Here is a 24438-nt window from a genome sequence, read left to right as displayed (position 1 = left end):
ACAATATACTAGTGATGCCAGTACATTTGGGATTTACTATCCTCACAGCAGTAAATCAATAGTGATGCCTTGGTGTATACCCTAACTATGTATAACTTCCCTATGTGCCATGGAATGACATTTGTGATATAAGAGAGAATATATTTTGTGAGAAAAGATGTCAAAACTTACGTAGAAAAATTTTGGAACCTGAAAAGTATGTTTAGATGTTTTGAATTTTTCTTCTGTACTTCCTTTCCTTTTAAAGTGCTTTAGCATACATATATATATATATATTTTTTTTTCATTATTCTATATCCAGTTTGGATTATAATTTCTGCTTCTCTAGACACCTTTACCCATTATCAGCTCTCCTAACTACATCCCTATTTCAGATCTGTTTTCAGAGTAAAGTTTAAAAGTAATATTAAAAACTATGTACTTTATTCTAAAATAAACACTGCCATTTCACTAAACCTAATGCCTGAGATGTGCACTACATTTACTGTCTTGACATGCTTGGTTATATGATTTCCAATGATATTTGCAAAAGTTATAAATACCTGACGTTAGATTTAGCTGACATACTAAAAAATGACAAGGGTAATGAACAGGGTTCTCAGTTGTAGACAACCGCATCCTTCTTCTGGTTTAAGTAAAAGGATTTACTATGGAATACAAGTAGCCTGTAAAGTCACTAGAGGAGTTCTAGAAAGAGAAACTAGACTCATGTGCCAGGAAGTTCTCCCAGAGCCAGACTCCACAACAAGCCTACCTGCAGCACTACTGCTCCCGCTCACTCAAGAAACCAGTGACTCAAAATTCTGAGCCAACTTAGATGCCAACTCCTGGGTCATTTTGCCTCTGCCAGTCTGTGCCAGCAAAATGTGTGTTTTGCCTTGAGTTGCTTTCCCTCTACAGCTTGGGTCTGAATCAAAGTGTCATATGATGACATGAGAAACTAAACTGCAAGTCTGTTCTGGCACTTAGGATTTCATTTCTTTATAGAAACATTTGCTTAGTTTAGGAATAAAGGGCTGAAGCATACTCTGGTAGGGAAGAACATGGCTTAAGTCATATTGGGGTAGGACTTACTATAATGACCTCATGTTAATTTAATAACCTCGCTAAAGCCCTGCCTCAGAGTAGAAACTCCACTAATCCAAATCCAGTATGGAGGATATTTAGAAAGGAAAGCACTCTGGGATCACAGCATCACTTACACCAGGTCAGGCATACACATCATCTTGAGAAGGGATCTAAGGGCCCAAGGGTGAGGCCCAGCACTGCAGCAGCAGCCAGGCCACTAGAAAAGGCTCCTAACCTTTCTGCCCTCCCCACCAAGATGGGGAACACTGCATATGAGATATTTGCAGGTTAGGACAACAAAGAGACTGAAAGCCAGCTGAAGACAGGCACAGGAGCCTGACTGGGGACAGATCTGAGAGCTCCAAAGACTGTGGCTTGGGAGCTTCTGCAAATATGTAGCATCTGTGAATGGCAAAACCCTGTAGAGAGAGGAGACTAAACTGGCCCTAGAATAGGCACAGGCCCATTCTTCCTAGAATCACTGGGCACATTTGTACCCATGAGACAGCCTGCTCACTGCTTGTGGCTCACTGTCATGTACCCACAGGGGAGCTCTCTCCACCTGCCATAAGCACTGCACACAGTGGGACCTGAGACTGGTGGTGAACCAGAGTGGTGCCCTAGCCAGAGGATGTTCAGCAGCAGGCTTGGCAGAAAGCTTATCAAGGGACAGCTGCAGGATTTGCTTGCAGGGAAAAGACAGAGATTGAGAGGGCCCTGGCAGAAATCAGTGAAAACTGGGTACTAAGCCAATCACATTGCATCTTCCCCTCCTCAAATTATCTAAGGGGGTTGGATCTTAAGACAGGGGCAAATGCTTACCCTACACAGGGCTGATCCCAGCACTTTCAGCACAAAAGCAGGCTTAGGGAGCATCCAGGTGGACAGGCTTCCTCACTCACTGGCAGCCAGCTGGATGGGTCATGGGAAGTCAGAGGCCTGCAATGACAGGCATTAGTGTTATGGATAGGAAAGGGTGAAGAAAAGAGGTGACATGTGGATATACTAATGCTCCAAGGTTAACAGGGGAGTGGGAGATAGCCAGTAAAATAATTCTGTTGAAAATATAGGCAGCAGTAGTGACCAATGTGAGGTAAGACTGTCAGAATAAGATAGGGCTGATACAGGTGATCATTCACTTGGAGATACCTTCAAAACAAAAGATCATGAAAAATGGATCCAACAGCTTCTAGATGATACAAAGAAAACTAACCTAAGCTTAATTGGAATTAGAGAAAAATTAGAAAATGTCATAAATGGCATAAAAATCTGTTTACAGAAATCACTACAGAAAATTTTCCAAGTATGGGAAAAGAATTCAACACACAGGCAAGTGAGGTTTATAGAATCCCAAGTAGCCATTACCAGGAAAAAAACTTCCCCACAAAACATCATAATCAAAATCCCAGAAGTCCAGCACAAGGACATAGTTTTAAAAGCTGTTAAAGAGAAACAACAAATCACCTAAAAAGGTAAACCATTAGAATTCCTGCAGATTTCTCAACACTAAGCTTAAACACCAGGAGAGCTTGGAGGGCAGTTCTCCATGTACTAAAACAATTTTCAAACTGATTACTATATTCTGTGAAACTACCTTTCAGAATTAATGGAGAAATTATGATCTTCCATGACAAAGAGTACCTTAAGAAATTTATGATTACCAAACCAGCACTACAAAATATACTCAAGGATATCTTGGCGAGAGAAAATAAAGACAGCAGTGGCAAAGAGCCTATTGGAATGAATAGAAAACAGACTGAGCAGTTAAGCAAAAGGGAAAAATAAAAGAATCAGCAACAAAAAAAAATGTAATGACAAGAATGAGTGAATATCTTTCAGTATTTTCAGAAATAACTCTCACTGTAAATGGTCTGAACTCCCCAAAAAAGAGACACAGATTGACAGAATAGATCAGAAAACAAAACCCAGCAATACACTGCATCCAGGAAACACACAATATTTAAAGAAGTCCATAGATTAAAACTCAAAGGAGGAAAATATTTGTTCATGTAACAGAAGCCCAAAAGCAAGCAGGAGTAACTATCCTATTTTCAGAAAAAGTAGACTTCAAGCTAAAACTGATCAGAAGAGAAAAAGAAGGTCACTTCATACCGGTTGAGGGAACAATACAACAGGAAGAGAGAACAGTTGTAAACATATACGTGCTGAATACTGGCACATCCAACTGTTTTGATTAAGTAAATACAAAAGAATTAAAATAATCTGAAGCATATTATCAGATCATAGTGCAATGAAACTAGAAATTAATGGCAAAAGAAAGTATAGAAATACCAAAATACATGGGACATAATGAAAGCAGTTCTAAGAGGGAAGTTTATAGCTGTGAATCCCCATATCAGAAGAACAAAGTAACCCCAAATAAATAACCAACTGATGGATATCAAGGCCCTAGAAAAAAACAAGAACAATTCAAATCCAAAAGTAGTACAAGGAAGGAAAGTATGAAGGTCACCTTCTTTCAGTGGTTCATTGTAATTGAACCCAGGGCCTTTGCACTGAACTACATTCCCCAGTCACTTTGATTTTGAGACAAGGTCTCTGAAAGTCACTAAATTGCCCAGCCTAAGCTCAAACTTATGATTCTCCTGCCTCAGCCTCCCAGAGTGATGGGATAACAGGCACGCACCACCAAGCCCTGCTAGACATGCAAATTCTTGAGCACTACCTGGATTAGAACCTCTGCAGGTGGCCCCAGCTAACTCTGTCGCCCAGATTCCCAGCATGCTATGATAGACACAAAAGTTGGTTAATCCATGCACTATGGAATAGGCACAATGTGGAGAAGAGATAAAAATGCACAAACGCAAGGGTAGAACTGCCAACACTGGGTAAGTCTTAATTCACATATGTGTCACCTCTGTCCCTTCATTCCCATCCTCCCACAGGTCTTCTTACCTTAAGCTGTGATCCTCTCCCTTGTTTCTCCTTAATTCTCTCCCTCTTTTCTTCCCCATTCCATCATAAAGAAACCCTCCAACACATTTAATACTCCTAGGACAATTACTGATAAAGTGGTCCGCATGGTGATGAAAGAACCAGTTAGTCCAGATGCATTGTTCTTTTGCAGAACAGAAAAGAGCTAACTGATTATTTAAAGTCATGTAGGAACCTCCACTCACAAAGCCCACTTTGAGTTGGCTGAATTTTTCACTTTCCAATTGCTTATGTTGGTGCTGTGTAGACAAAACATAAACTAATTACTCTGTAGGTTTCTGGCTCTAATGGTAACAACAGAATGTGAAAGTCATAGATGGAAGATGCAGCCAAATGGGGTTCCTGGGAAGAGGAAATAAGCGATGGCTTTTCCCTAAATTTGGGTCCGTATTTATTTCTAGTAAAAGCTCATAATGAAAATTGCTATGTGCACTTGCTGACAAGCGCATTGGAAGGAACAGAGCATCATTATTTGGCACAATACGGTTTTTACTCCATAGCTCTTGTTTGTATAACATTTTCATCATTTACCAGAACTTTGTTTTTCTAATCACTAGATTGATAGAAGTAAATATGGAGTGTCAGGAAGAAAGAAAAAGCTTAAAAACAAATAACTGAGTGGTTCATTTTTTATCAATACCATTGCTTAATTGATAATCAGTGTTTTTCCAATTGGTTTAAAACTAATTACTGCGCTTTAGCTGTACAAAAGGAAACTCTTTTTAAGCTATTTGAGGTACTAGACATAAATTTAAAGTGTCAAGATTTAAACAGATTTTAGGCAGATTATGAACAATCAAGAATCAATTTTATTTGGGCAATTGTCAAGGAGCTTGGAAAATATTGTCAGGAGAGTTTTGTACTGTGATATATGGAGTAGTTTCAAGCCTGTTAACATCTCACTGGTTTAAAACATTTTTAACACTGATGGATTTATCCATCTTTATCTCATTTCTCTTAGGTCTATTTTTCAACTCCCCCAGCTGCCTGACTTCCTTTCCAGAGGGGTCAGTTGCTGCATTTCCTGTATCATTCTCCACATTGGGAAAAGAGGATTTAAACAGCTTCAGAGTCCCAGTACTAATTGCTGGGCCCCTGTGGCTCTTACAAAATCAAATCTTTCTGGCTTTGCAGAAGCAGCCAAGAGCTTTTTCCTAAATGTGGGCCTATATTCAGGTACTCAAGCCCAGACTCCTAACAAATTTTCTTTTCGTCCACCTTTTTCCTTTTATTGGTATTATCATTCCTATTGTGCATTTACTGAAGGCATGAAATATTTTGAGAATTGTTGAGTAGACTTCCACCCCAATATCCAATCATGCAGGATTGGAATTTCTTCATAGCCAGGTAGATGAAATGATCTGTGCCAGCTGCATCTTGGCCAGGCAGCTGGGAGTTGCAGGGCTAAGGAGACAATCACCTACAGCATTACATCTGAAATTTACATTTCTACAGGTTCTGCTTATATCTTTACATATATTACCTCACTTGATTTTCACAAAACCCTATGAGAAAAATATGGCTATTTTTCCCATTTGATAAAAGAAAACATTGCCCTTCAAAGAGGACACCTATGTACCTTGCACAAGCACACAGAGCACTGCCATCCTCATTTCATTCCAGATATGACTCACAAGAGTCCTAGCTTTGTTTCACCATCCTTGTAGTTTCCTGTCCTTGTCACTTTTCCTGGGACTAGACCCCGAACCCCGAGCCCCAGCTCAGTGCAAACTATAGGCAGACTTTACTGATGACACTAGCAGCCCCAGAGACTCTCACACACTGCCTCACTTCTTCCCCACCACCAAGCTCTTCCTGCCTGGTTGAGACTGCACAATTTCTTCCACTAACCTCCTCCTCCATTGCTGAGTGTGGTTTGAATTACCCTGTGTGGTGCTTGAACTTACTGGATGACTTTGGCCAAGTAGCCTGGCTCTCTGACCTCAGCTTCTTCTTCAGCAAAGTAAATGTAACAGTAGTCATACACTTTTTTCAGATGGATCATAGGTATTATATATGTAAAGCTCCTACCCTAGTATTTAGAAACCTAGGTGCTCAGTCAGTGAACAGCACTGCCCTTATTTTTGCCAGTACAGTACTTACATGCTCCAGAAAGCCTCTAGCTTCCAGAATACTCTTCTCCAAACTTAGAGAAAGGCAAAGGACTTCATCTGTACAGAGTGTGCTCTGATAATGCAAGGGAGAGGATGCAGGATTAGAAGGTAGGGGTCCTGGGGTCCAACCACAGCTCAGTATCTAGCTGCATCCTGAAAATTCAGCCTCATTTTTCTCACATGTGTTGTAAGAGATTTAGGACAGAGTTTCTCAAAGATTCTCTACAGCTCTCATAGCTTGTGATCCTATGACTCTAGTCCTTCCAGGGAAGAGAAAAAAATGTCTGGGAAAAGAGAAACAGGAGTCAAGAACTGAGGGAACTGATGCCAAGAGTACACATAGGAAGCATCCCCTTCCCGGAACAGCACCCCACAGAGAGTCTTAGGTTGTTAAAGCAGGTGATGACAAGTATCAGAAAGAGGCACTGAAGTCATAAAGCTCAGATCTAAGTCCTATTTTCACTCACATTTGTTCTGTGGCCTGATGCAGGTGGCCTGTAGACTAGAGAGGCTAATTCTTATCTCATAGGCATGTTGGAATTTGGTTCTCAACTTCATCAAAATTAGCAGTGTTTCAGGTTTTGAAAAGAATTGTCTTTCATAATTTGAAGAGCAATCATCAATGATCCCATGATTCTTAGAAGAGAATAACAATAAGGAAAATTAGAGCACTCCTTTCTTCTCCTGTTGTTTCTCCTCATCAACCTTTTCTGTACAAATGTTCAAAGAATACAGCATGAATGTTAAATAGAAATATGACCCTCTCCTTTGAAGGAATGAAGAAGTTTGATTCATCCCACCAACCCAAGAGATCCCTGAACTCAGATGTGCAAGCTATAGATTCAACTGCATGAAGCATTTTCCTCTCCTTTCAAATAAGAGAAGCTCTCTCCTCTACAGAAAACAGGGAAGCAATGTCACTACCCAGAGTGAAGGGTTTAGGGACAGGGAAGCCACCAACCTTGGCTGAACAGGGCCACCCTCATGATTTGTCCTGCATCCCCTCTGTCCTACAGAACACAGACTGACTCTGGAGCTCTGTCCAGTACTGTGTATCTTACCAGAGGAAAGAAATTCCAGAGAATAAAGACTTCCAGGGAAAACAGAGCTCAGAAATGAAAAAAGAGAGGAGTTTTGGGGTAAGGGAAAGAAAGGTAGAAACAAGAAGCAGAAAGAGAGGGGGACAGAGAGGCCAAGATTTCCAAAAACAGTATTTGGCACAAGAACCCTCACCTCTATTTGAAGTCAGCTCTAGGCTCTTCCACTGCAAGCCTGGAGATAGTCCTACTTCTCTTTATCTGATTGAAGTTGCCATTCTGTCATTTCAAAGAATAAGCATCTTAATGAACATGACCCCTGTACGTGTCTAATCTGATATAAAACGTAACTAAGTTCTACAGCAACCTCCCCTACTCTGATGGGTAAACATAACTTTGAGCACGCAGCAAACTGGGTTGTGAGACCCAAACCAGAACTCAACCACAAGCTTTCCATTCAGGGATACACTACAGGAAATTTCTAAGAAAATAAAGGTGACTTTGATGCTATTTTCTCTTTACTGGCCCCCATCCAGAATCTCATTGCTCATGTGCAAGGGATAACAATCATCTGATACATTTTATTAATATTTAAAGGTTAATGAATTTACATTTTACTCTTGGTAATATAGTAGTTGCATTTCATAAGGGTTAAGGCCAATATATAATCTAAAGAAATGAATTTCTAGCAGAGAAATTATAAGGGCTGCAGTGCATAGCTGAGGAAGGTATTTTCTGTCAAGGAAATTATCCTATTTTCACAAGAAGCTATAAAAGTGGCATTTTAGGTATCAGAAGCTCATGCATCTCTTTACATTATTCAAAATCCAGATATGTGATCATACAAGGGATCAACTCATTGTTCCCCTCTTAGAGTAGAACAAGGCATATAATTTCAAAAAATAATTTACAATTACTTCTGTCAAGTTCTTTCAATCCAAACACGTAATGTCCCAGTTCCCCTTGACTCACTGGCTACTGGTAAAAGTGCCCCCAAGGACTCTTACCAGCAGGCTATTCTTTACTATCTCAGTGAGTAAGAGATCAGAGGATGGGAATTCAAAGTTTGAATCTTAACCGTTCTTCATAAAGACGTATCACTCAAGTCACTGGGTATGCTGACAGAACACTAAATAAATAGCTGGTTTATAAAATCATAACATCTAGCAAAAATTAAAAGAACCATTGACAAGTCTCATTTATAAAGAAAAAGGAAAACAATCCAGGCATTTTGTGGACAGGTTTCCCTCATGTACTTTTCATCCAAGATCTCCTTTAAAATGTGCTAGCCTACTTTTGAGCATTTTTTTCTTTGATTTTTCTCTATTTTCCTTTTTTCATTTTCAGTCCTTTTTCTCTTCTTTTCATTGTTCTTTCTTAAATGAGAAGAATTCCCTCAATCAATTATTTGCTTAGTATTTATTGGGAATCTAGTGGGTTGCAAGCACTAGGATCATTGTTTGGGATTAGACATGAAAAAAGTTCTCTGCTGTAATGGTTTTCTGTTACTGAGTAACAAATTATCACAAAATCAACATTTTAAACTGGTGTTCATTTACTAACACCCAATTCTATGTTGTAGCTGGCATGGTATGGCAGGAATCTATGTCCAGAGTCTCATTTGGCCAAAATTGAGGTTTCAGCCAGGCTGAGAACATAGGTGCAGAATCTGAGGACAAATCTGCTTCCAAGCTCACTCAGATTGTTAGTAGAATTTAGTTCCTTGCAGTTACAGACTGAGGTCCCCATCTCTTTGCTATCTGTATCCAGGATCACTGTCAGCTCCTTTGGGCCACTCAGGTTCTTTTTCATATGGTCCCCTCCATCAGTGTGTGACATCCTCCTCATGCTTGGAATCACTCTCTTTGGCCACAGCCAGAGAGTACGCTGCTTGCAAGGGTGTGTGTGTGGTTACAGTGGGCCCTCCACCTGGCTGATCCAGGCTAATCTCCCTGTATGACAAAGCATAACCTCAGACTGGTATCTCATCACATTCTCAAATCCCAGGCACAGGAGTGGGACATTTGTGAGGGGTCTTTTTAGAAATGCAGCCTATGACATCAGCCATCAAGGTGCTCCCAGTCCGGTGGACATAAGCAAACAAAAACATTACAATAATTGTGGAAAAGACACTATGGTAAACAAAAGGTAGTGCATACCTACAAGGAATTATTATTCAGCCATGAAAAAGAAGAAAATCTAGCCCATACCACAACATGGATGATTTTGAGGACATTATCTAAGTTAAATAAGCCTATAAGTCCATTTTAATGAGGTACCTGCCATTGGCAAATTCATAGCAACAGAAAGTGGAATAGAACTTACCAGGTGTAGGGGGAAGGAAGTGAGAAGTTAGTGTTTAAAGGGTACGGAGTTTCTGTTTGGAGTAGGGGAAAATTCTGGAAATGAATAATGATGCTTGCACAGAACTGTAAATATAACTAATAACACTGAATTATACACTTTACAATTGTTTAAATGAATAGACAGTTCTCAAAAGGAGAGGTACAAATGGCCAGTGAGTACATGAAAAAGTGCTCAGCATCTTTGGCCATTAGAGAAATGTGAATCAAAACAACACTGAGATTCTATCTTACTCCAGTAAGAATGGCCATCATCATGAACTCAGAAAACAACAAATTCTGTGGAGGCTGTGGGGAAAAAGAGACCTTTCTACATTGTTGGTGGGAATGTAAACTTGTGCAATCACTAAAATTAAAATGTTGAAAAAAGAAAGAGGGGTATAGGACAAGACAACAAAACTTACCTTCTGAAAGAGCCAAGAGTCACATTGGGCAGGAGATAAGATCAGATGCATGAGGATGAGGAAAGGGTGTAAACTGTGTGGTGGAGGGACACTGTCATAGTTTCACTTGTCTTTTTGGTCATGGCAAGCTGAGAGTAACTTGACATTTTCTTCTGACATGCCCCTTCTCACATTGGCTGTGTGGAAAACAAGCTTTGTTTAGCAACCATTGGTAGTTCCAGGACCTTAAGTGTTGGTGGTAGAGGTGTGAATTAACTAGTTGCTACTTATTAAATGTCACATTTAATAAGTTCATCTTGCTTCTAGGAAACAAAAGAAAGAAGAAAACACAGTGATCACTACTCTATTCTGGGCATTTTGCTCACACAACACAGATGCCCCCCAATAATTCTGCAAAACAGTAAGTTTTAAAGGAAGATGTCATATCTGCTAATATCTTTTTGATTAAATGAAAGCTATAGAGCTGGGGTTATGGAAGTTCAAAGCAAGGATCTTTCAAATGTGACTGGTATCCATGACTGAAAATAGAGGGACATGGAACTCAAGAAATACTTCTTTAACATTAACTCTTACATTATTTCTTTTTTTTTTTTTAATCCCCAGTGCCTTCACACTAAGCTACATCCCCAGCCCTTTTTTATTTTGAAAAAGGGTCTCACTAAGTCTCTACATTGCCCAAGCTGGGATTGAATTTGCAATCCTTCCTCAGTCTACTGTAGTGTTGGAATTGCAAGAGTATGCACCATTCCAGGCTGACATATCCACTTTTCAATTGCCTTGACTTATAAGTGACACAAACGTCATCGAAATGGTTACATGGCCTCATCAGATAAAAGAGGTGGTTTTGAGTGGTGTTATGGTTTGTGTCTAGATGTCCTTCCAAAGCCTTGTGCAGTCAGAGGTGGGGCTTTTCAGAAGTGGCTGGATCTAGGGTGTATGATGCTGGGATTAAGGGTGTGTGATTACTAAAGTAATCCGCTGATTGGTTTGGCATAGTTCTGGAAGTGGATAATGGGAAGGTAAGGTCCACATTTGGTGTGGGTGGCACCACCCAAAAGGCAAGTAACCTAGATGGTTATAAAGAAACAGAAAAAAAGGCAGGCCTACTGCTGCTTCATCACCACTTTGCTGCTTTACTGCCCTCCTGCCTTCTGCCCACCATGAACTGTTTCTCCTCTGTGATGCCCCTCTGCCATGCCACCCTTGGAGCCAGCCAATTATGAACTGAAACCTCTACAAACTGTGAGATAAAATAAACCTTTCCTCCTTTAACTTTGGGTGTTGGGTATTTTGTCTCAGCAGTGAGAAAAGTAACCAAGGCAAGTGGCAATTCTACTGTGGCAGTGTAACACAAATTTTGCTGGACAGTCTGCCATCTCTGCTGTGTTGCCAGTCCAGTCTGAGCTATGACCTAATGCTTGGCATGATTAATCAGCTTGAGTAATCAAGTTCTCATTCTTAGGAATATTGTTTTAGAACTTTAGAGAAAACATAGGACTTAGCAGAAGAGCTAAAGCAGAAAGGTTAGACTCAGGTAAGATAATGGCCATGAATAATTACTAGAAGCCCAATTTATGGAGAAGTAGAAATAATGAGTAATCATTATTGATAACTCATCAGGAAGAGGATAACTAGCTGATAGCTAAGAGAACCTATGTCTTGTTAGCAGCAGAGCACTGCACTGAAAATCTTCCAATCCAACTGCTAGGACCCCTGAAGCAGCTTTGGATCAAGAGCCAACTCTTCTGAGTCTTGACTCTATTTTTGTTTTTGAGTTTCCCCTAACTCCTTGATCACCACTGTTACAAGTATCTGCTCACAACATCCTTCCCTACGCCACCTACTTCCTGTTACTGAGCAAATTTCAGTAGATGTTCCTTGCAATTTATGAATGGTATAGTTCACTCTAATTTTTCAGGGTAAAAAAAAGCATTCAGTTGGAAAATACAAACATTGGCAAGTAATTATCTCAGGGTCTCCTGTAAGCATGTTCATCTCAGAGAGAGCAGTATAATTCACCCTACACACCACAATAAAGTTAATCTTCCTAATGTATTCCTTTAACCATGTCACTTTCCAGCTTTCAATTATAAACATTTCTCCATTGCCTAAAAAGATAACAAACTTGTATCAGTGGGGGCCTCATATTATGGAGTCAAGCCAGCCTTCCAATTCATACAGATTTTATATATTTTGTGGTCAAGCTATGTCTTACATACTCCAAAGTGCATTGCAGGAGCCCACCTCCATATGCTTGTTCATGCTGCTTCTCTGATGACATCATCTCTGATTCTCAAAGTTGGACTATCTTTTTTCTTCATAAAATCTCCACCTTTCCTACAAGCTTCTTCTATGAACTTCCCTGGAGTTTATCCTAACTATTGGAGAAGCTCTATTATATTACTTACCACATACTCTTTAATATTACACTTTGGGCTTGTATGTTCTTTAGCTTTTGATTAAACTTTCTCCAAATTCTTGAGGTAAGACCCTGAATCTGATTCATCTATATACCTTGGAAACTGCTTGCCCAATAGTTAACACTAGTAGAGATTTCCTACACATTCGTTATGTGCATATTCATATGAACAAATGAATTAGGAAGTATGAAGAATAAAGAGTTATGATACCTATAATTTGAATGCAGGTGATCAAAATGACCACGTTTTACTGTTCTTAACAAAAACAAACTTATTTTATTGAATACTAGGTCATAATATTCAGTTTCTGCCAAACTCTGCATTTAACAGTACAGGAGGATTATGTGTCAGAGGAAGTAGTGCTCTCTATTTACATGCAACTTACTCAGGATTTTGCACAATGCTTTGCCATTTGTCAATGCTAACATGCTCTTCAGCACAAAACCACATCAGATGAATTATGGTTTCCTTCTTGATCTCAGAGCAGCAGTAACCCATGGCCACATCTAGTTAGCGTTTATAGTCATTAACCACTATTACAAGAGACTCAGGCTTCATGTGGAAACACTTCAGCAGCTCTTTGGCAGAAGGCTAAAATATCTGGATTACTCAGTGTCAAATCCATTTTGTATACTTTCATGGAACTGCTTGAATCAAAGTGAAGTTACTGGGGCCTGGGAGCTGCAGTAAATTGACTCCTAGAAAAACTCCTTCAATGTCAGGCAACTGGATATGTGTGTTATGAAATTTAAAATATATAGGTGTATATACTGTTGTAAATCAAGATGTTTTCTTCCCTAGATTGAGGTCTGCTCATGGGTCTGCTCTTTTCCCCATGAAAGGTTAAGCTTTGTTTGTTTTCCTCCCCTCAGAAGCAGCACCTTATGAGGCTTCATAATTCCAAGAGATATCAAAAAGTAATCTTCTCTGTTCCCTCTTGAGCTTCACGAGTTAATCCCTGGGGGAAAGAGAAGAATTTTATGATTTATCAGCTGCCTCTTTAAAACCCTGCACAAGTGAATTATTGCAATCTGCATGGGGAGCTCAAAATAACCACTGTGAACCTAACCATCATTCAATCACTGAAGAAGAGGACAAGGAAATATGACCAGTGTGAAATGGCAGTCCCTTTCTTGAAGCCAAAAAGGAAAAGATTCATATAATCATTAAATTCTGCCACAAGTCACTGTATTGCACAGAAGTGAAAAATTTCATCAAAGAGGAAGCAGTTAAAAGAAGATACTTCACCTGCATTATTTACACCGTAGATTGACAAATTTTAATAGAAGGAGATGGTAAAGTTTTCCCTTTGCTTTTCTTTTTGTGGTACTGGTGACTGGATTCAGACTTTTGCATATGCTAACCAAATGCTTTGCCACTGAAATAGATTCCCGGCCTTTTTATTTTTAAATTTGAGACAAAGTCTCTCTAAATTGCCCTGGCTGGCCTCAAACTCACAATCTCACTGCCTTAGCCTCCTGAGTAGTTGGAATGAGATTTCTTAAAATTAGGTCTCTTTGAACAAGAAAGAAAATTTTCGATTGTCACTCTTAGACACTTTTTGGTTTATTTCAGCCCTGGGTATTGAACCGAGGGCCTTTGCATTGAGCTAATCTCTAGCCCTTTTTTATTTTTTATTTTCTATTTTCAGAGAGAATCTCACTAAGTTGCTAAATTGCCCCCAGGATGGGCTCAAATTTGTGATCTTCTTGCCCCAGGCTCCCAGAGTGCTGGGATTATGGATGTGTGTCACCATACTCAGTTGCATTTTTTTGTTACCACCTCTATGCTTTATATCCACCATGAACCTAAAGGAAAACATTAAATGATACTTGGTGGAACAATATTATTGGTTGTAGAATGACTAACAACTGCTTCCACTTGCCTTGCAGAAATAGCCCAACAATTCCTGGGATTAAAAATGAGAAAGTCTAGCCTGCTTCAATGAAGGAAGAAAAAAGAAAGAAAATCACTATAAAAATAGTAAAACATATTCATGATAAATTGTCTTGATGACATCATCAATACTCAATGAAAGAACAGAATTTTTTTCCCCATTTTTCCTGGGAAGACAGAAAATAGCATATTCTAGCTGAAATAATAAGTTTTGTAGTAATGGAAGCTGCTATGGTTAGAAGCTCCAAAACTCATGTTTAAATTTTATTTTTTGTTTTGCTTTGAGACAGGTTCTTGCTACATAGCCCAGGCTGACCTAGAACTCCCATTTTTCCTGCCTCAGCCTCCTTGAGTGCTGGGATTACACCATGACCAGCTTTGCTCCTGTTGAAATTCTATTGCTAGATCCTAGGGAGAAGCCCCCAGGAACAAGAGTGGTGTGGTTGTGGGCAGGTCCTAGCCAGGGCCCCACCCTGAGCCCAGCAGCTGGGACCCACAGGCCCAGACAAAGGCCCACCTGGAAAAGAGCTGCATAGGGGCACAAGCAATAGCCAGAGGCTCACCCAGATACCATCAGGGTGAGCAGTAAAGAAAAGGTTTCTGGATGACTTGATGAGAATTGAAGACCACTGTGTTAGCAAAAAGCCACCTCAACAAAGGCACAACAGGCTGCATCTGTTGAAATGAGAAGACACATGAACAAGTCCCATAACCGGATTTCCAGATGACCTAAGGCAACCCCAAAGAGCAAGGAGATGGAACAATCTGATACTCAACCACCTGGACTCCCTGAATTGGCAACAAAAGAGGATCTGGAAAAAATGACATCAGAAATAATTTCTCAGATAACAATAGAGATTGTGTCCATAGTGCAAGAGATGAGTAATAAATCTAGAGCAGACACAGATTAAAAAAAAAATAGAGGAACTTAGGAACATGATGGAAACCCAACATAGGAAACAAATGGAATCCATAAAACAGATTTCCAGGAGATTAAAACTCCATTGAAAGTTTATGCAGCAGAATGAGCCAATGTGAAGACAGAATTTCAGATATAGAAGACAGGATTGCAATTATTGACCAGGAAAAGAAAAATTTCTTAAAAATAGTAAGGGACCATGAGAAATCAATCCAGAAGCTGCTAAATGATGCAAAGAAGAATAACATAAGACTGACTGGAGTCTATGAAGAAGCAGGAGAGGGTGCTAATGACATTAAAATACTGTTCATTGAAGTAATGGCACAAAATTTCTCAAGCAGAGGAAAAGAACTTGACATACAGAGATATGAGGCATATAGGACTCCAACTAGCCATGATCAAAAAAAATCTACCCCTAGGCATGTAATAGTTAAGATTCCAGAAACCCAACAGAAGAACAAAATTCTACAAGTTAGAGAAAAGAAACAAATCACATACAAAGGAAAGCCCATCAGACTCACAGCAGACTTCTCAACACAAACCCTCTGGGCAAGAAGAAGTGACATATTTCAAGCCCTAAAGGAAAACAGCATCCAACCCAGATTGAAGTACGCTGCAAAACAATCTTTCAAAATCAATGGAGAAATAAGATACTTTCATGACAAAGAGCACCTCATGAACTTCATGAGTACCAAACCAATACTCCAAAAAATTTTAAACAATATCCTATGAAAAGACAATGAGGATCACAACCCCAGGAAGCCCAGCAGAATGAACCCATCAGGCAGGACAAGAAATTAAATGCAAAGGGAGAGAATCCAACAAAAAGAAAAAGTCATGACAAGGGTAAGTCATTACATACCAGTTATAACCATCAATATTAATGGTCTCAATTCACCAATCAAAAGAAATAGACTGGCAGAATGTGTCAAGAAGCAAGATTCAACAATATGCTGCATACAAGAAAAACACTTAATTCAAAAAGAAACTCATAAGGGCAAAGGCCCGAGTTTGACAGTACCAAAAAAAAAATAATAAGAAATTCATAGGCTGAAAGTTAAAGGGTGGAAAACAATACTCCATGCAACAGGAACCCCCCAAAAAAGCAGGAGGAGCTATCCTCTTTGCAGATCAAATGGATTTCAAACCAACATTGATTAAGAGAGACAAAGAAGGACACTACATCCTTGTAAAGGGAATGAACAATCCAAGAGGAAGACATGACAATAATAAATATATATGCACCAAATACTGGTATGCCCAACTATATAAAACAAATACTAACAGTTATGAAAAATCAAATAAGCACTAATATGATAGTAGTGGGGGGTTTCAATACCCACTGCCAAAAACAGATAGGTCAATTAGACAGAAAGTAAACAACAAAATAATAGAATTCAGTCACACTCTTGAACAAATGAACTTAACAGATGTTTACAGAGTCTTCCACCCCACAAAATCAGAATACACATTCTTTCCACCTACACACAGGTCATTCTCCAAAGTAGACTACATACTTGCTCATAGAATTTGTTTAAGTAAGTGCAAAGGAACTGAAGTTATCCCCTGTATATTATCAGACCATAGTGCGATGAAATTGGAGATCAGTAGCAAAAGAAACCACAAGATTTTCATAAATACATGGAAATTGAACACCACACTTCTGAATAACCAATGGGTCACAGAGGAAATCAAAGAAGAAATCAGACAGTTCCTACAATTAAATGACAATGACAATACAACATATCAGAATCTATGGGACACAATGAAAGCTGTCTTACAAGGGAAATTCATAGCAGTGAGTACTCATATTAGGAAAACAGAGTAAGCTCAAATAAAAAACCTGATGATGAACTTCAAACTTCTAGAAAAAGAACAGGACAGACCCAAAGCTCATGTAAGGGAGGAAATTATAAAGATCAGAGCAGAAATCAATGCAATGGAGACTAAGAGAATAATACAAAAAAATCAATGAAGCCAAGAGTTGGTTCTTTGAAAGAATAAACAAAATTGACAAACCCTTAGCCAACCTTATCAGAAAAAGGAAAGAAAAGGCCCAAATCCATGCAATTAGGAATGAAAAGGATGATATTACAATGGACCTAGCAGAAATCCAGAGGATCATCAATACCTACTTCCAGAACCTATATGCCTATAAGATGGAAAACACAGAAGAAATGGACAGATTCCTAGATATGTATGAATTACCAAAGTTGAATGAAGACCTAAAATTCTAAACAACCCAGTATCAATCGATGAAATTGAAAACATAATTAAAAATTTACTCACTAAGAAAAGCCCAGATCCTGATGGCTTCACTGCTGAATTCTACAAGACATTTAGAGAGGAACTATTGGCACTACTGTTTAAACTCTTCAATGAAATTGAAAGGGAGGCAATATATAAAAAATTTTTTAGCAGCTGTTCCTCAGACAAAGGTCTACTGTGTAGAATATATTAAAAACTTTTAAAAAATCAGACCTCCCAAATTTAAAGATCCAATCCAAAAATGGGCATCTGAAATGAACAGACATTTCTCAGAAAAAGTAGAAATAGCACATAAACTATGAAAAAAATGTTCAACATCACTGGTTATTTGAGCGATGCAAATGGAAACAATGCTGAGTTTCCACCTCATCCCAAAAAGAATGGCTGCTATCATGAAATCAACCAATAACAAATGCTGGTGGGGCTGTGGGGAAAGAGGAACATTTCACTGTTGGTAGAAGTGTAGACTGTAATACCCTATATTAATAGTGCAACCACTGTGGAAATCAGTATGGAGATACCTCAAAGAACTAGGACTAGAGGTCCCATTTGACCCACCTATTCCCCTGCTGGGTATGTTCTCAGAAGAATTAAAAGAATCATACCATAGCAATATATGTGCACCCATGTTCATAGTGGCACAGTTTGTAATAGCTAAAACTTAGAAACAATTGCCCATCAACTGGAGACTAGATAAAGAAAATGTGGTTTTTTTAAATAAAATGGAGTACTTCTCAGCCATAAAGAACAAGAAATTAGAGACATTTATAGCTAAATAGATGCACATTGAGACAATATTCTTAAGTGAAATAAATAGGTCACACATGTGTAAATACCAAATAATTTCTCTGGTGTGAGAAACTGAAAGGGTAAATGAGGATCAAAATGTATAATAGAAAATGTGAAATAGGAAGAAAAGGTGCAAAGAGGAAGCAGATGTGGGAGGAGTAGGGCAAAGGAAAGAGGGGAATAAAATAATTATGAGAAAAGGAAAAAATGGAAACAAAGCTTCTGTAAATAGGGAGGGGTGGAGGAGTTGACCAGAAGGTAGGGGAACAGGGAAAAAATAAGAATTGAGATATATTGTGTAAAGGTACAAATCTCCAATGACGAATGCCATTATATTGTATACCTAAAATGTACCAATAAAATTTTTTAAAATTCTACTGCTATTGTGGCAGTGTTGGCAAATGGGGTCTTTAAGAGGTAATTAGGTCATGAAGAGGAATCAGTGCCTTTCTGCAGGGACCAGGTTAATTCCCTGAGTAGTGCATGAGCTCTCACAGGACCAGATTACATTAGATACTAAGAGAATGAGTTGTTATAATGTGAGGCTGTTCCCATGTTTTGTCTTTTGCATTACGTACTTGCCCTTCCACTTTCTGCCATGAATTAACACAGCATGAGTTCCTCACTAGGAACCTAACAGGTGCCAAGGCCGTGCTGTTGGCCTTCCTAGCCTCCAGAACCAAGAGCCAAGATGAACATCTTTCCTTATGAAGTGCTTGGTCTCAGGTATTTTGTTATAGCAATAGAAAACAGACTAAGATAGAAGCCTTTAAAGATTTTGAAAATTGCATCCTTATTGAGTACTGAGTATATATCAGGTAATATCGACTATGCTTTCTGTAAATTTTCACTTATACACAACATGGACTGATAATAAAAATTGCCAAGTGCTATTCTAATTTTACATAAGAGGAAATGATTGCTTAGTGATGATCAGAGATGTGTTCAGAGCATCACAGCTAGTAATTTGTGGTTCTGGCTTCAAACTCACATCTGTGGTCCTAAAATATAGACTCTCTCCATTCTATTACAGTGATTCATGACACATTGTTTCTAGATGCATATGTGTCTGTGTGCACATGCGTGTGTGTATTTGGTGCTTTTGAGACAGTGTCTCACTATGCAATTCAGCTGGCCTTGTACTCACTATGTAGCCCAGGTTGGCCTTGAACTAATGGTGATCGTTCTGCCTCCGGCCTCCTCGGTGCTAAGATTACAGGTCTGTAACACCACACCTGGCTTGTCCCCAGATTACAGAAACTATCCAGGGTTTATTTTAGCTTCACTGCACAAAGCTAGCTGAACCATGGAGAAATTTTCAAACATGGTCTCCAGCTTTGTCTGGGGTCCAGATTTAAGAACCACCTTGTTGCAAGCAAAGTGAAAGGCTATATTTCGGTAACTGATCTACATGCAAATTAAATTGGTGTCCTGAAACAGAATGCCTCCTGTCAGTATACCACCTCCACAGAAATACAAGCTTCTCCTTTTCAGGCAGCACTAGTTTTCTCTGTGGTAGCCTTTATGGGTTCTAAACATATCACAGATTCTCTCATTGCTGGTGTCTATCTAGATGGAGGCATAAACTATGTACTCAAATAACACAGAGAAGTGCAATCTCATTTTTCTGATCTATGTAAATTTAATTTTCCTGACCTATTCTTGCAGCTTCCCACACCTTTTGGTCTTTTGCAGTGTGTTCCTTCTTGTCTTTCTCTTGCCCACTGATGACTCTACTAGCCCTGAACTTGAATAATGTTGGGGATTTCTCATAGTACCATGGACTCATTCCATCATCCAAGCCAAAACAGTTTTCTTCTAAAATATACTGGCACTACATTTGAAGACTTTCAGTTTGCCTGGATTATTCCTTTCTTTTTTAAGACTATGTCCTTTTCATTTTTTACTTCTTTCCTAGCTGATGTGACATGTTGACAGATGAACACATGCTTGGCCACATCATGTTCCCCTTAACCATTACTCATATCACAATGCTTTCAGGAGCCCGTGATCTCAACAACCATTATTGTATAGCTCCCTCCACCATCTTGGCTTTCTGTCTTATGTAGATTGTCTGTCAAACTACTCTCTTATCTGCCTGAGCATCTGTACTCCTGCCTCTGCCAAACAGAAGTCTCCTCATCACTGGGTGTAATTTGGATAGAGAAATACGTGCCTCATTAGTAACATCATCAAGAATTTCCCAAGTAGCCCTATTAAAAATCCATAAACTATTCTTTACAAATTCATAACCTTGGGGTTGCCCAGATCCTGTGCTGGAAAAATCCCTAACGTTGAATCTGATCACTGGCCCACCATTTTGGCTTCCAGCTGGGCAGCATTCTATATATACTGTCAGGTGAGACAACTTCTTCCAACCACTCCTTAACTAGATTAGCTTATTCCAGTCAAAGGCTTTAGTAAGGATAAATATCTTAATGTTCTTTATCTCTCTCTTTTGCCATTCTTTCTTTCTCCCTCCTTTTCTTACCTTTAGATGTAATCTGCATAATCCACAAAACACCCAACCCATTCTCTACTGTTGCTCCATGTGTCTCTTTTGATGTATAAAATTTACACGATAACTCACTGAAAACTCCTTTAGGGAAGCAATCTTTCCCTAAAATCTTCATGTCCCCAGCAATCCCCAACAAAACGAGCAATAGATACTCAAAAACTATTCTTTAATTTTGTTTTAATTTGCTCTGAACTATTTATAGTATCATTAGGTATGATTGTAACTTAAAGGGCAGAGTCTACGAAATCCAATGTTCTTTCTTCACACAATCCAATATTTCTTAAAGAAAAGAAAATTAAAGTTTGTCTGAAAATTTTGACTGAGGGAAAATGACATTAAACTTCATCACTATCCCAGTACTGGCATCAAGATAATACTAATTTTGGGAACTTTCAATTGCTTGAGTTCTAGTTACTCTTGCTTTTCCATTTAAAAATATGGTTCATGCAGAACAGATGCAATATTTACTCACAAATTTCCTAACTGGATTCCCAAGCAATAGTCACCATAGTGGAAAAATAACATAGCTAAACCTTAGAAGACAAACATCATATCTAACTGAAACTATATAAACAACAAAGAAGGCATAAACTGCATATTTTATGTGCCTGCAAATGAATACAGTGAATATTAAGTAAAATAATGACAACTGACTTTAAAGAACTTTATAATGATTTCTGTTGTCATTTTAATAATCTAACCTATTCACTAAATGGTTCAGAATTCAACTATATAACTTCAAGACCATAATATCAACTTAAATATCTAGATTTTGTTTTAGATTTACTTTTTAAAAATGTTTGATTTACTATCTTTAGTAACCATTATTTGTACTAGCTACTCTATTCTTTAATAGGAGTCACTATACATTGAGCACATCCAATCTGAAAATCTGAAATTTTGTAAGCAATGTGATATCACAAATGGAAAATTCAATACCATGAAACTTCGTTTAATACACAAAATTATTAAACACTATATAAAATTATCTTCAGGCTATATGTATAAAAGCTATAGGAAACATAAATAAATTTCAAGTTTAGGCTTACATGCCACTCCCCAAATATTTCATTATGTATGTGAAAATATTCCAAAATCCAAAAAATAAATGCTTATCCCAAGCATTTCAGATAAAAAATACCCAAATTGAATCATTGCAGTTTCCATACTTTTTATATGTGAGATATATATCCCTACCTACCTAATGAAAAGTAAAATTATATATACAGTTTAAAAATCGTTTGTTTCCATAACAAAAAACCTTCTCCTTTCCTCTATTATATGTTGTCCCTTAACTGAGGATAATAATTATAATGTGAGAATTATTTTTACAGTTTTCCTATTCTTAGAAGTTTTGATACTTAGTATCTCCAGGGTCCTTTTAAAATAAGTATTTTACAGGCTTATTTTCTGGATATACAATTTACATCAAGCATTCAGTTTGTTAATAATTTGTTCTGATTTTTTCTGCACAAATGGACCTTGCAATCGGCATTTGAGGCACATAACTAGCCACTCCCAAGGCATATTCAATCCCAACATTATACCTTGAGAATATTCACTTCTTATGGATACATGACTGCACCATATATGCCATCATATTAATTAACATTCATAAGTTTATTCAACTAATAATAATTAAGAGTAGCATTGGCCTGCTACTCTAATAGATAACTATGCAAACAAACATGCAAAAAGACAAGAAACAGGCAGCAATCTGTTAAGTGCCACAAAAGTGAAAAACTCAGGGACTAAAAAGGAATGGCAATTAGCAAACTTTCTAGAGAGGGAGAATGAGGATAGTGCATAAAGGAACATTTCTAGAGGAAAGCTGAAGTCTGGTGAATGTGCAGAAGTGGAAAGAGGAGTCAATAGTAGTTAATACTGCCAATGCCTCCTCTGGGCTAGGAACTGTTTTACACATAGTACAGTAACTCATACAAATCTTCAAAACAACCCTGTGAGGTAAGTACAGTACTACACTATTAAGAACTATAGGGCCTGGGATTTAGCTCAGTGGTTTCACCGCCTGTTGCACAAGCGCAAGGACCTGAGTTCGATCCCTAATGCCCAACAAAAAAAAAAACTATAAACAAGGACACCAGAGCACAGAAGTTAAATAACTTGCTTGAGATCACATGACTGGTAAACTCAGAGTCAGGTGCCAAGCCCAAGCTTCTCACCCTTAGTACTATCTTTTCCAGCAGAGATAACATAGGCCCAGAGTCAACAGTAAGAAGAATCGACCTTGGGCTGGCATGTATGATTTCACTCACTCCTCATATAAGCTACTACTTCACATCCACTAGGATGGTTGCAATTTTTAAAAATAAAAAGTTTGGGAGAGGATATGAAGAAATTGGAACCCTCATATATTGTTGGTAACCATATTAAATGCTGCCACTATGGCAGAAAGCAGTTTGGCAGTTCCTCAATAAATTAAACATGGAATTACTATATGACCCAGCAATTCCACACTTGGGTATATACCCAAAAGAACTGAAAATGGATATTCAAATTAAACTTGCACAAAATATTTATAGCAGCACTCTTCACAATAGTGAAATGGTAGAAACAACCCAAATGTCCTTCAACTGAAGAATGGATAAGCAAAATTTGATATATTGATGCAACTGAATATTATTGTCTTTAAAAAGGAATGAAATGCTAATACATGTACCATGAATGAATTTTGAAAACATTTTTCTAAGTGAAAGAAGCCAGATATTGAAAGTCACATATTGTATGATGCCATGTGCTGCATGCATGGATCTTGAATATACACTAAAGGCCCAGGTATTCAAGCCTTGGTCCCCAGCCTGTGGGTGGTTGGGAGACAGTGGAACTTTTAGGAGGTAGAGCCTAGTGAAAAGAAGGTAGATCTTTGGGGGCCCTTGAAAGAGCTATTGGGACTCTGATTCCTGCTTCTCTTCTCTACTTCCCAGATGGTATGAGGGGAGCCACTTCCTCCATCAGACATTCCCACCATGATAAGCTGCCTTGCCACAGGCCCAAAAGCAATGAGGCCAACCAACTATAGTCTGAAACATTTAAAACTGATGAGCCAGAATAAACTTTCTTCTCTTTAAGTTGATTATCTCAGGTATTTTATTATAGTAACAGAAATTTGACTAATGCATCATAATACAAAATATTGAGAGCTGTCAAATTTATAAAGTCAGAAAGGAAATCACTGGGGTAGGAAAATACCCATTCACCGCGGGTAGGGAAACTGAAAAGTAACTTCTTAATGGGTGCAGGGTTTCCTTAATGAGAACAGTGATACAAATTCTCTGGAACTAGATGGTGACGATGAGTGCACAACATTGTGAACATACTGTCACTAATGGTATACTTTATGTTATGTGTATTTTACCACAATTTTTAAGAGCTAAAAAATGGACAAGAGAAGAAAAAAAGTTGAGTAATTTTTTTCAGGGTTACACATCACAGCTAGGAAAAGGTGGACTCAAACTCATGTAGGGAAGACATTTCAAGTACTCCAAGTTGTTTGATATGACCGCACCAAAACGTATGTGTGGGGGGGGGTGAATGCCAAAAGTTGAGGCAAGAGGAGAAGCCAGTCTCCATTATGAATATATTTTGTGAGGTGGATAGAAACATCCCTAAATGCACTGACTCAGGATTCAGGGGCACTAAGAAAGAGAGAGGGTTCCTGACCCTGCG

General features: G+C 38.5%; 2 long non-coding RNA genes across 6 annotated transcripts in view; one reads left to right on the top strand and one right to left on the bottom strand.

Moving 5' to 3' along the window:
• LOC110348114 (uncharacterized) overlaps positions 1–23840 on the top strand; it is a 40818-nt gene extending 16978 nt beyond the window's left edge. Inside the window, exons 3-4 of the long non-coding RNA XR_002393098.2 lie at positions 10248–10341; positions 23697–23840. This is a non-coding gene — a long non-coding RNA (uncharacterized LOC110348114). The remainder of the gene's footprint in view (positions 1–10247; positions 10342–23696) is intronic.
• The window catches only part of LOC147829249 (uncharacterized), a 209666-nt gene that overhangs the window by 135094 nt on the left and 50134 nt on the right, over positions 1–24438 (bottom strand). For 4 of the 5 annotated variants that reach the window (XR_015449354.1, XR_015449355.1, XR_015449357.1 and 1 more), the window contains 4 exons: positions 13243–13319; positions 9942–10243; positions 7371–7453; positions 1891–2007 (listed from right to left, as the gene is read on the bottom strand). This is a non-coding gene — a long non-coding RNA (uncharacterized LOC147829249). The remainder of the gene's footprint in view (positions 1–1890; positions 2008–7370; positions 7454–9941; positions 10244–13242; positions 13320–24438) is intronic. The other variant, XR_015449359.1, reaches the window with a different exon arrangement.

This window comes from Heterocephalus glaber, unplaced genomic scaffold (genome assembly GCF_053883595.1).
Source record: "Heterocephalus glaber isolate CG9 unplaced genomic scaffold, H.glaber_assembly_v1.0 deba00000676, whole genome shotgun sequence".
Lineage (NCBI taxonomy): Eukaryota > Metazoa > Chordata > Mammalia > Rodentia > Bathyergidae > Heterocephalus > Heterocephalus glaber.
This window is presented reverse-complemented; position numbering and strand designations above follow the sequence as displayed.